Here is an 11878-nt window from a genome sequence, read left to right as displayed (position 1 = left end):
GACAATAGGCAAATACTTCAGAGAGAGCTCGATTGTCTCCGAGCAGAATTTCAAGCAGAGTTGGACAAAGATCTAAAGGAAAAGTGGGACACTAGTAAATTACAACAGTTTGCTTATGGCGAGAAGTGTGGACGTCTCCTGGCATGGAAGGCCCGAGCTGACAGAACAAGAAACCAGATAGAAAGCTTGGTTTTATCGGGTACAGGGGAAAAAACTAACAAGGATGACTGTATCAGAGAAGAAGCAAAGAGATATATGCAGTCTCTTTATGGATCTAACTCCTCTGGGGATAAGCAACAAGCAGAATCCTGGTTTGCAAATGTCCAGCTCCCTAAGTTATCTGAAACTGACTGTTCTTATCTTGGCTCAGAAATCAAAGAAGGGGAAGTCAGGGCTCAGGTGTCAAAAATGGCTAAGGGCAAAGCCGCAGGCCCAGACGGGCTCCCAGTGGAGCTGTTTAAGACCGTTTTAGAGCAGATCATAGGGATTCTGACCTTATTATTTAACGAAGTCCTACTCAAGGGAGGACAGGTCCCCAGGTCATGGGCGGAGGCAACGGTTACATTATTGTTGAAGCCAAATAAGGATCCGAGCAGGAGTGAGTCATACAGGTCCATTTCACTTCTTAATGTTGATTATAAGATATTCGCGGGGGTATTGGCCACGAGATTAGCAAAGGTAGTAAAAACTGTAGTGCATTGCGACCAAAGGGGCTTCATCCCAGATAGGCAGCTCAATGAACTGACCTTTCAAGTGGTGGCTGCAATCGATGTAGCTCAAGAAAAGAAACTGCCTCTGACCATAGTAGCTGTAGACGCGGCGAAGGCATTCGACCAAGTTGACTGGAACTATTTGTGGTTGGCGATGGAAAAATTCGGCTTTCCGACGAACTATATAACAGCTATTAAGCTTTTATACTCAGACCCAACAGCAAAGGTCCTAGTAAATGGTTCTTTGACAGAGCAGTTTCATATTTCCCGAGGCACTCGTCAGGGATGTCCCTTATCCCCCCTTTTGTTTGACTTGTATATAGAGCCTTTCGTTTGTTTATTAAGAGTCGATCCTATAATTAAACCTTTTAAGATTGCGGAAGTGGAGTTTAAGTTAGCTTTGTACGCAGATGACCTGTTAATGTACACTATAAATCCGGATGAGGCAATCCCTAGACTATTAGATCTTGCAATGGGGTTTGGTAACATTTCGGGGTACGCTATCAATGCTGAAAAGACGGAAATAATGGAATGGAACCAGCAGTCTAGCTCGTTAGGGAAGAAGAATAAAATGAGGTACCTGGGAATCCACTTGGTTAATGAGATAGATGAAATCCCCAAAACTAATCTAGAAAGGATCATCAAGGATACAATTGCTTTATTGCAACGCTGGTCGTCTCTGCCTTTAAACATATACGGGAGAGTGAATCTCCTGAAAATGATAGTGCTCCCTAAGGTCACTTTTCTATTTAATGCCATCCCATTATCCTTTCCAGCACCCTTAATTAAAAAACTACAGGGAAAACTGGGCTCATTCATTTGGAATGCCAAAGGCCCTCGCATAGCGTGGAAGAAATTAAGAAGGGGTCTCAAGACGGGAGGACTCGCCTTTCCAGATTTAATGCTGTATTGCCACGCTTTTCATTTTAAGCCTTTTAGAATTATGGCGGGTCATATGGACCAATCATCAATGGGGCTGCTATTTTCTGTGCTATTAAAGGAGGTTCCTCAGGGTTCCAGTTTTTTTCTTTATAAATTTGGAGACCCAAAATTTTTTTAAAAAGTGAGGTTGAAGATCTTATGGTCAGCCTTGAAAAATTGGGTATTCGTAAGGACTAAACTAAACATTACCTATTACGCGCCGCAGGCACCCATATGGGACTCACCAGGCCTCCCAGCCTGCCTTAATGATCAACTGTCACTACCTTTGAAGCAGGCAGGGCTGCAGAGGTGGGGAGATCTGCAGGGAGATGGCCAACTTTTAAGCTGGGACGCATTGTACAATCTTACTAGGGGGGCCCTGACGCGGTTTAAATACTACCAATTGTCAGGCTGGTGGACAACGAGATCTTGGACACCTAATGATAATAACCCCCCTAACCCTAAATTTGATGCGGTAGCTAGAAGGGGTAAGTGGAAAAGCCAAATATCTTTTTGGTATTCGGCTATGTTAGAAGGGGATGATGTGACGGAGATTGAAATCAGTAAATTATGGTGTAACACTCTCACCCCGACTAATGGGCCTCTTTTGGATTCTTGGCGCGATTCCTTCAGGGTGTTGAATGCCATAATTAAGCCGGCTGCGTTGAAAAGGAATCATCTATTCACAATGTACAGGGTCTATATAACTCCGAAGAAATTAGCAAAATTTTCAAATATGAACTACAACTGCCCAAGGTGTGGCCTCTTGAAGGCCGACGATGTTCATATGTTTATGGATTGTCCTGATTTAACGGAATATTGGGGGAAGATAAAGGAATTTCTGGAAGAAGTCCTCTTAATGCCTATAGCACTCCCAAGGTTCACAGTCATGTTTGGGCTAGTGATGAACTATCAAGTTAATGATCTTTCCACCAAATTTGTATTTTTCATCATCCTTTTAGCAAGGCGCGAGATTTGCAGGGCTTGGAAAGATCCAATTCCCCCAACCTTTGCTAATTGCCTGAAGCAGATTATGTTGACTTGCAAATCAGATGTGGCATGCGATCCCAGAAGCTTGACGAATGTGTGGGCAGCCTTGGTGGCATGGCAAGATCGATGATTGGTTTTCCAATGATTTGTCTAGAGCCCTGCTGGTTCCCCGTACTCCTAAGTAGCAAAGGGCGCACACGGATCGGCGAAAGGAAAGGAGTTTGGAGGGGAAGGGAGTGGCTACTTGAGGGTGCGGGCTAACCAACTTGCATCAGGCCAAAACCAACGAGGGTCAGTACAGAACGGCCAGCAGTGCATGGAGGAGCCAGTGTCCCATCAAGAGTTCCATCTGTGATATATGAGGATTACCAAGAAAAAAGAAAAATAAAAGAAGACAAAAAAAAAAGATCAACCTGGCGGCCGCGTTCTGAACAATCTGTAAGACTTTGATCAGGTAGGCAGGAGCCCCAGCATAGAGACAGGTTACATAGTCCAGATATGAGGTGATCAGGGCGTGAACAATGGTCCGGGGAAATTCCTGAGGGAGAAAAGGGAGAATTTTGCGCATCATGTGCAATTTACCGAAATACACTGAGGAAAGCTGGTTGAATTGAGATTTACAGGATAACTCGTTGTTGAACCGGACCCAAGATTCCTGGCTGAGTCAACAGGTTCCGGAGGGGGGTTTAACTCCAATGGCCACCATCATAGAGGTGCAGGAGGGTTTTGATGAAAAAACAGCACCTCGGTTTTATCATAGTTGAGCCTAAACGTGTTTGTTGCCAACCGGGTGGAGATGTTGCAAAAGAGTGTCTAAAATTAGAGAAAGCTGCTTCAGAGTGATCCTTAAATGAGAACACCAATTGTGTGTTGTCAGCTTAAGAAATCACTCTGACACCACAAGATTCTACCACTGAGGCCAGAGGAGGGAGATATACATAAAAAAAATAGTGGGTCCACAGCGGAGCCCGAAGGGACTCCACAGTTCAGTGGTTTCTCCTCGGACACAAATGGCTGAAGGGAGACCTGTTGAGTGCGGCGATCTTGAAAGGATCTGATCCAGGCTAGAGGTGTAGCCTGAATCCCGAGAATGTACAGTCTCTCAAGCAAAATATCATTTCAGACCATATCGAATGCTGCAGGCAGGTCGAGAAGCACCAGCATCATTGCTTCACCTGCGTCCAAACATTCACAAATGGTTTCAGAAACCTCCAGCAGCGCAGTCTCTGTGCTATATCCGGATCTAAACCCGGATTGTGAGTCGTCTAAATGATGTCACGTCTCAAGATAGCTCGATAATTGCTCCTGAGCTACTTTTTCCTGGACTTTGGCTGGTTTAGGTACCAGGGAAATGGGGCGGTAATTTTTAAAATCTGAAGGATCCGTATCCGTTTTTTCCAAAATAGGTATTAGCATGGCCTGTCTCCAGGTCAAGGGAAAGAGGGAAAGCCCCAGTTCACAGGCAGTTGTTCCAAATCAAGCTCAAAGGAGAGATAATGAGGGGGGCTAAAGAGATAAATAATAATGCCAGGCAGGGGTCCTTTGTGGAGCTTGATTTACAGGCGAGCAATTTCTTGAGTGCTAAATCAGAGGAGATCGGGTGAAAGGTGGTGAATGGCTCACCATTGGTTACCCCTGAGTTTTGAACCGGGCAATCCAGAGTAGGGCCGAAGGTAGAGTAAATGTCTAAAATGTTATCTTGAAAGAAGTCCGATAGTCCAGTTCCTGAGTAGGGGGAATCATGCTAGATAATGCAAAAGGTTTAGTAAAATCTTTCCCTATTTAAACAAGCCTTTACAATGCAATAGGTCTTGGATTTGTGAGAGAGCTATTGGCACTGAAAATGACAATGTATTTTATCGATGTGTTTTGGTTTGGAGTGGAGTGGATGTATGTGGTTTGGAGTGGAAGTGTTTGGGCAGGATTGGAATTCTTAGTTGTGGTGTTTTATGGGGTGGAATTGTGTGGTGTGCAGAATATTTATGTCGTGCAATTATGTCACATGTTGAATACGTGGGTGAGAGGTGTATAGAGTAGATAGAAATTAAGATATAGAGGGATAGGTAGTTTATGCAAGAAGTGATGAATGAAGTCTAGATGGAGTAGCAGAAAGTGTGTGAGGGAGAGAGAAAGAAGGGGAGAGCCTGCTACAGATGCATAACGAGGGAGCACCAAGTGGCAAGAAGTGTTATAAACAAGTTACCTATATTCCACTTCAACCGCACCAGTTAATCAAACCCTAAAACTATCCCCACATTTACAAATCACGTCCTCTGCTTACACAAGCCCCAGATGCTCACTTGTTAGGGTGTAGAATTTGTTTGTTTTGAGCAGTGCCGAAAGGCTCCAAATACCCCATTGTACCGCTAGATCAATTCCAGGACAAGTTTCTGCAGCATTGCAGCACCAAGAAAGTGCAAGGAAACTGCTGAACAGACCTCACTCCTAGCCCGCCTCAAAAGTGCACTCCCACCAATGTAATTCTGACATTGGACGTCTAGCCAGTAAGATGTGTACCTTGTTCCTTGTACCTTGTTCCTTCACTATATGGCTGGTATTAATGCCTGCTGTCAACGTTTAATTAGAAAATATGCGTCTATATTTTTTATAACTATTTATATGAATCCTTTTTTTCTGGTTTAACGACAGGTATTTTCTATGCAAAAAAAGTGCCATAAATCACACAACTTTGATGAATAAATATAAGAAATTTTTATTATGATTGTCTAAAACGTATTCATTTTTTTATGTATGTACTTTTCCTGCTTTAGTGTTTTTTGAAAGTGAGAATATTGGCAGTTTTAAGATGACGGGGTTTATTAGCGAACCACACAGTAGGGTTTGTTCTCCAAATAAGCTACAAACATTGTGCAGCTGGGATGAATTTAGATCTAATCCGGGCGGGAGGAGGTGGTGGTGGGAGGGCAGCACGGTCAAGATTAAGTGAATTGCAACAGGCACCCTCAGTGTAACACGAGCATGTAAAGGATTAGGAACACAAAACGAATGTAAAGCACAGCAAACTTGAAGTGTGCAGTGTGCTGAGCATGAGGCACACAAAAGAAATAAGTGAGGCAGACGTGAAGTCAGCGTCGCGATGAGCCAGGAGAACAAAAGGCAAAACAGAAGACTTATAAGAAGTGCTTCTGGCAGTCAGAGTAGAGAACACACACCCACGGTTAAACATGAGCTGGCAAGAAATAAAAAAGGAGTCCCCAAAGGAACACATAAACACCTAAAGCATAAGGATACAGTACTTGGCCTGTGCTCCATGGGAGGAAACAAAAAAAGCCAAGATGTACAGGATGCTATATTATCAGATTGCCTTTTGGATGAAAACAGATTAAGTCAGCAGAGGATCACTGAAATTATCTCTTTCTTGGCAAACCTCAATCTAAATCAAACAACATCCAAGTTAGTGTGGCACCTGGTGAACTGGATCATGTCTAAAGGATCATAAACACAGAATGGAATCATGAAACATTCATTTAGTTTAACATTTCCAGTATTGGCCATGTGTTGCATTGATTGAATTTTTATAAACAAATTAGCCCAATGGTGCAAGTCACAAAACAGGGTCAGGCAAAAGCCAATCTTTCCACACAGGCAAAAGCTGTGTCATAAACATCCAAACCATTAACTCTACAACAGTCACATCTGAAGGAAATGCAATGGCTGATAGACCATCATTCAGGTAGGAAAGGTGTAATAAGATACTGTCCCGCTACAGCTGGGCACTCAGAGACATGGCTGCCTCGTGGAGAAGCAATACAAATCTGGTTACGGCTGTCCTTTTTCTCAATGCTGGTCGGTCTCACACTCCAAGTATGGCCCAATGACAGCCATGTGTTAATGTTTTTATTGTTTGTTATCATAGTCCTTTTAGCTCATGGAAAAGGTGGCATAATGGGATGGGGGCAATGAGATTTTCTTTTAATACCTCATAGTTCCCATGATGCCTAAATCTAGATTTTCACTGATTGCCTTGGAGATGGACTAGATGAGTCTTTTTAGCTAAACCTGTTATATGTGGAGCACGTTGAGAAGAATCATAGTAAAAATGCCTCCTCTCCCCAACTGGACCAAGAGACAGGATTTCAGAAATACAGGGGAAGATTTACAATAAGTGGCGCATCCCTGCATATCAGCAGGGATGCGCCACTTATTGTGCGCCGCGGCTCCGCCACCGTTTTTGTCCCATGGTGCGCCGCATTATAATGCGGCACACCATGGGACAAAAACGGCACAGATGCGTCATGCATCTGTGCCGTAAAGTCGGTGCATTGCTGGAGTTGCGTCGCAAGTGCGACACCGCTTCAGCAATGCTCTGGGGGCCCTATCTGTCCAATGCTGCGTCAATCCTTACGCCTGCTTCAAGCAGGCGCAGGGGTTTGACGCAGCATGGGCTCAAAAGTGACTGAGTGAATTCTTGTAGATTTCACTCAGTCACTTTTAGGAGGCGTTTCTGCGCCTAGACTACTACAGAAGAAATAAAACAGCACCTGGCATAGACGGTTTGAACACCAACTGGACTTCTGCACATCGAAGTTGATGGCGGTTTAAAGCCCGCCGATAAAATCCTTCTACTAACAGGTGTAAAAAGAAAAACCTGATAGCTCACATAAATTGGTATGAAACACTGAAATCAATCAATCAATCAATCAGGAGTTTGTTAAAGCCGACTACTCACCCGTAAGGGTCTCAAGGCGCTAGGGGTGGGGGGGGTGCAGGTTCCATTCCATCAAGGAGGGGGTCTGCCGAAGAGCCAGGTTTTGAGGTTTCTTGCGAAGATGGGGAGCGATGTTGTCTGTCTGAGGTGGAGCGGAAGGGCGTTCCATGCTTTGGCTGCGAGGAAGGAGAAGGAGCGGCCTCCCGATCTGGTCTTTCTGGTGCGGGGGACCACGGCGTAGGAAAGCTGGGCTGATCGTAGGGTCCTTTGGGGTGCGTGAATTTGAGTCGGCTGTTCAGGTATGCCGGTCCGGTGCCGTGGAGGGCCTTGTGTGCGTGGGTGAGCATCTTAAAGGTGATTCTCGCCTCGACAGGTAGCCAGTGGAGTGTGCGCAGGTGCTGGGAGATGTGGCAGTGTTTTGGCAGGTTGAGGACCAGTCTTGCGGCGGCGTTCTGGATGTTCTGTAGCTTGCAGATGAGGTTTTTGTTTATTCCGGCGTAGAGTGCGTTGCCATAGTCGAGTCTGCTGGTGACCAGGGCGTGAGTGACTGTCTTTCGGTGTTCGAGGGGGATCCATTTGAAGGTCTTACGAAGGAGGCGGAGGGTGTGGAAGCAGGAAGATGAGACAGAGTTGATCTGGTGGTCCATTTTGAGCTCGGAGTCCAGGATGATTCCCAGGTTGCGTGCATGGTCTGTGGGGGTTGGCGGGTTTCCGAGGGCGGTGGGCCACCAGGTGTCACTCCAGGCGTTGGGGTTTGGGCCCATGATGAGTACTTCTGTTTTGTTGGTGTTTAGTTGAAGGCAGCTGTTTTTCATCCATTTGGCGACGGCTTCCATGCCTTCTCGAAAGTTGCGTCTGGCGGTGTTGGGCTCGTTGGATAGGGAGAGGATGAGCTGGGTGTCGTCTGCATATGACACGATGTTGAGTCCGTAGGTTCTGACGATGGGGGCAAGTGGAGCCATGTAGATGTTGAAGAGCGTCGGGCTGAGGGAGGAGCCCTGGGGGACTCCGCAGGTGATCGGTGTGGGGTCCGAGAAGAAAGGGGGGAGTCTGACCCGCTGCGTCCTGCCGGAGAGGAAGGAGCAGATCCAGTCGAGGGCCTTGTCCTGGATTCCTGCATCGTAGAGTCTGCATATTAGGGTGCGGTGGGAGACTGTGTCGAACGCCGCTGATAGGTCGAGGAGGATGAGGGCTACTGTTTCACCTTTGTCCAGTAAGGTGCGGATGTCGTCTGTTGCGGCGAGGAGGGTGGTTTCCGTACTGTGTTTGAGGATGTTGTGTTCTTCAATGAATGTGGTGAGTTGGCTGTTGATGGCTTTCTCGATGACTTTCGCTGGGAACGGGAGAAGGGAGATGGGTCTGTAGTTTTTTAGGTCCGTAGGGTCCTCTGAGGGTTTCTTTAGGAGGGGGTTGACCTCGGCGTGTTTCCAGTCGTCGGGGAACGAGGTGGTCGCCAGGGAGCGGTTGATGGTTTGGCGGAGCATGGGTGCGATGGTGTTGGCGGCTCTGTTGAAGATTTGGTGGGGGCAGGTGTCCGTGGGGGCCCCTGAGTGGATTGACTTCATTGTCTTCAGTGTGTCTTCGGTGGTGAGGGCTGTCCAGTCATCAATCGCTGGTTTCCGGGTGTCGGGGTGGTTGGTGAGGGTTCAGTGTGTTGGTTGTCTTCGTCGAAGTTGTCGTAGATGCTCTTGATTTTGTGGTGGAAAAAGATGCTGAGTTTGTCGCAGTGGTCTTGTGAGGGAGGGATGTCGGTAGACTCGCTGGTGGGTTGGGCGAACTCCTTGATGATGCTGAAGAGTTCCTTGCTGATGTGTGCGTGGGTGGAGATTCTGTCTTCAATCGCTTTTTTCCTCGTTTCTCTGATGAGTTGATGGTGGGCATTGGCGGCGGCTCTGAAGTTGTTGTGGGCTTCTGTGGATTTGGTGTTTCTCCAGGCCTTTTCAAGGCGGCGGCATGTGCGCCTGGACTCTCGAAGTTCGGTGGTAAACCATCTGGCTTTCTTGGCACGGGTATTGTTTTTCTTGAGGGGAGCTATGGTGTTGGTGCTGTCCGAGATCCATCTATGCAGGGTTCGGGTTGCGATGTTGGGGTCGTCGTTTTCCGCGATGGTTGGGGTGGAGTTGTTGAGTGAGGAGGTGTGCTGGTCATCAGTGATTTTGGTCCAGTTTCTTTGTGGAAGCAGGTGCTGGTGTCTGTGGATGTTCTGAAGGTGAAGAGGACGCAACGATGGTCGGTCCATTGGAGTTTGGTGGTGTTGCTGAAGGTGATGGAGTTTCCTGTAGTGAAGAGGGGGTCGAGGGTGTGTCCTGCTGAGTGCGTGGGCTCAGTCACGATCTGGCGGAGTCCAATGTTGTGGAGGTTGTCCAGGAGGGATGTGGTGTTGGGGTCCAGTTGATTGTCGAGGTGGAAGTTGAGGTCTCCCAGCAGGGTGTAGTTGGTGGATGCGATGGCCTGCTGGGAGATAATGTCCGTGATGGAGTTGGCGAAGGGTCCGCGGGGTCCAGGGGGTCGGTAGATGAGGGTTCCTCGGAGGGCGGCGGTGGGGCTGGCCAGTATCTTGAAGTGAAGGTGTTCCATCAGTTCTGTGGACTCATCAGGGAGTGTGCTCAGGCGGAGGCTGGATTTGTGGACGAGGGCGATTCCTCCTCCTGGGTGGATGGGGTGGTCCTTCCTGGAGATCTTATATCCTTGGGGGATGGCAATGGCGATGTCCGGTCCCGAGGTGGTGTTGATCCAGGTTTCGGTGAAGAATGCTACGTCTGGGGTGGTGCTGTCGAGGAGGTCCCAGATTTCTATTGCGTGTTTGTGGAGGGATCGGACGTTGAGGAGGATGCATTGCAGGGTCTTCGGTTCGGTTGTGTTCTTGTGGGCGGCTGGTGCTGGATCCGTGTTCTTGGCGGTGCTGCAGGTGTGCCGGCAGCGGTGACAGCTGAAGGGTCCATGGGTGTCGGCTGGTGATGCTAACTTGCAGTTGTTGTTGCAGCCTGGGTTGAGTGCGTGGAGTGCTGCTGGGTCGTAGCATTGGCGGGGCGGAGGTCCAAGGTTCCTGGTGCTGGTTGCAGACGGGTCGCAGACGGGCGCAGACGCGCTTGCCTTTGACGCGCCTTCGGTGCACCAGCGGCAGTGGCCGCCATTAAGTAGGGGTCGGGGAGGGCTGGACAGCTGGGAGGCGGGGAGGGGAGCTGGATTGGGCCGGTCGTGCTGGGGGGGAGGGGCCGCGGGGGCAGCAGCGGCGGGGAAAGGTAAAGGGAGGAAAGAAGGGATAAAGAAAAAAGGGAAAATAAGCAGAAATAAGGCACAAAAGAGCAGAGACGCAGAAAAGAGCAGAAAGGTGAAAGATAGAAAGGGGAAAAAAACGAGTGAAAACGAGTGAAGGAGCAGAGGGAGAGAAAGGGAGAATGGGCAGAAATAAGGCGCAAAAGAGCAGAGGTGCAGAAAGGTGAAAGATAGAAAGGGGAGAAAAACGAGTGAAGGAGCAGAAAGAAAGAAAGGAGACAGAGGTCCACTGGACCACCAAGGATGAGGCGCAGGGAAACCTGCGTGTGGAGGAGGGCCTCGATCACCAACACTCAAGAGTGCAGGGGCAGGGGCACCTCACTTAATGGTGGAGCTGCGAGGGTGGGAGAGCAATTTCACTGACAATGAGTCAGTGGTCTTGCTCGCCTGTCCCCGCAGTGGCCGCCATTAAGTAGGGGTCGGGGAGGGCTGGACAGCTGGGAGGCGGGAGCGGGGAGGGGAGCTGGATTGGGCCGGTCGCGCTGGGGGGGGGAACGCGGGGGCAGCAGCGGCGGGGAAAGGTAAAGGGAGGAAAGAAGGGATAAAGAAAAAAGGGAAAATAAGCAGAAATAAGGCACAAAAGAGCAGAGATGCAGAAAAGAGCAGAAAGGTGAAAGATAGAAAGGGTAAAAAAACGAGTGAAAACGAGTGAAGGAGCAGAGGGAGAGAGGGAAAATGGGCAGAAATAAGGCACAAAAGAGCAGAGGTGCAGAAAGGTGAAAAAAACGAGTGAAAACGAGTGAAGGAGCAGAGGGAGAGAAAGGGAGAATGGGCAGAAATAAGGCACAAAAGAGCAAAGATGTAGAAAGGTGAAAGATAGAAAGGGGAGAAAAACGAGTGAAGGAGCAGAAAGAAAGAAAGGAGACAGAGGTCCACTGGACCACCAGGGATGAGGCGCAGGGAAACCTGCGGGTGGAGGAGGGCCTCGATCACCAACACTGAAGAGTGCAGGGGCAGGGGCACCTCACTTAATGGTGGAGCTGCGAGGGTGGGAGAGCAATTTCACTGACAATGAGTCAGTGGTCTTGAAACATAAAGTGGTTGCCCCATCTATTCACTGGTGCAAGCTAACAAACGGCACACCCATACCTGTGATGTCTTCGGTCAAGGGAGCCACTTCTCTGGTCTCTCCCACACGTATCCCTACCGCCTATGACGCTTTTGCTCGCTGTTCCTAAAGCGACTGTGACTTTGTTTCCTGTGACGACTCTTCTAATCACGTTCTATGCAGTGCATTAAGGGCCATATGTATCATCAACCAGATTTGCGATTCTGAAATAGCGATTTTTTAGAAATCGCTATTTCAGAATCG

This window comes from Lissotriton vulgaris, unplaced genomic scaffold (genome assembly GCF_964263255.1).
Source record: "Lissotriton vulgaris unplaced genomic scaffold, aLisVul1.2 SCAFFOLD_1341, whole genome shotgun sequence".
Classification (NCBI taxonomy): Eukaryota; Metazoa; Chordata; class Amphibia; order Caudata; family Salamandridae; genus Lissotriton; species Lissotriton vulgaris.
Note: the sequence above shows the minus strand (reverse complement) of the source record.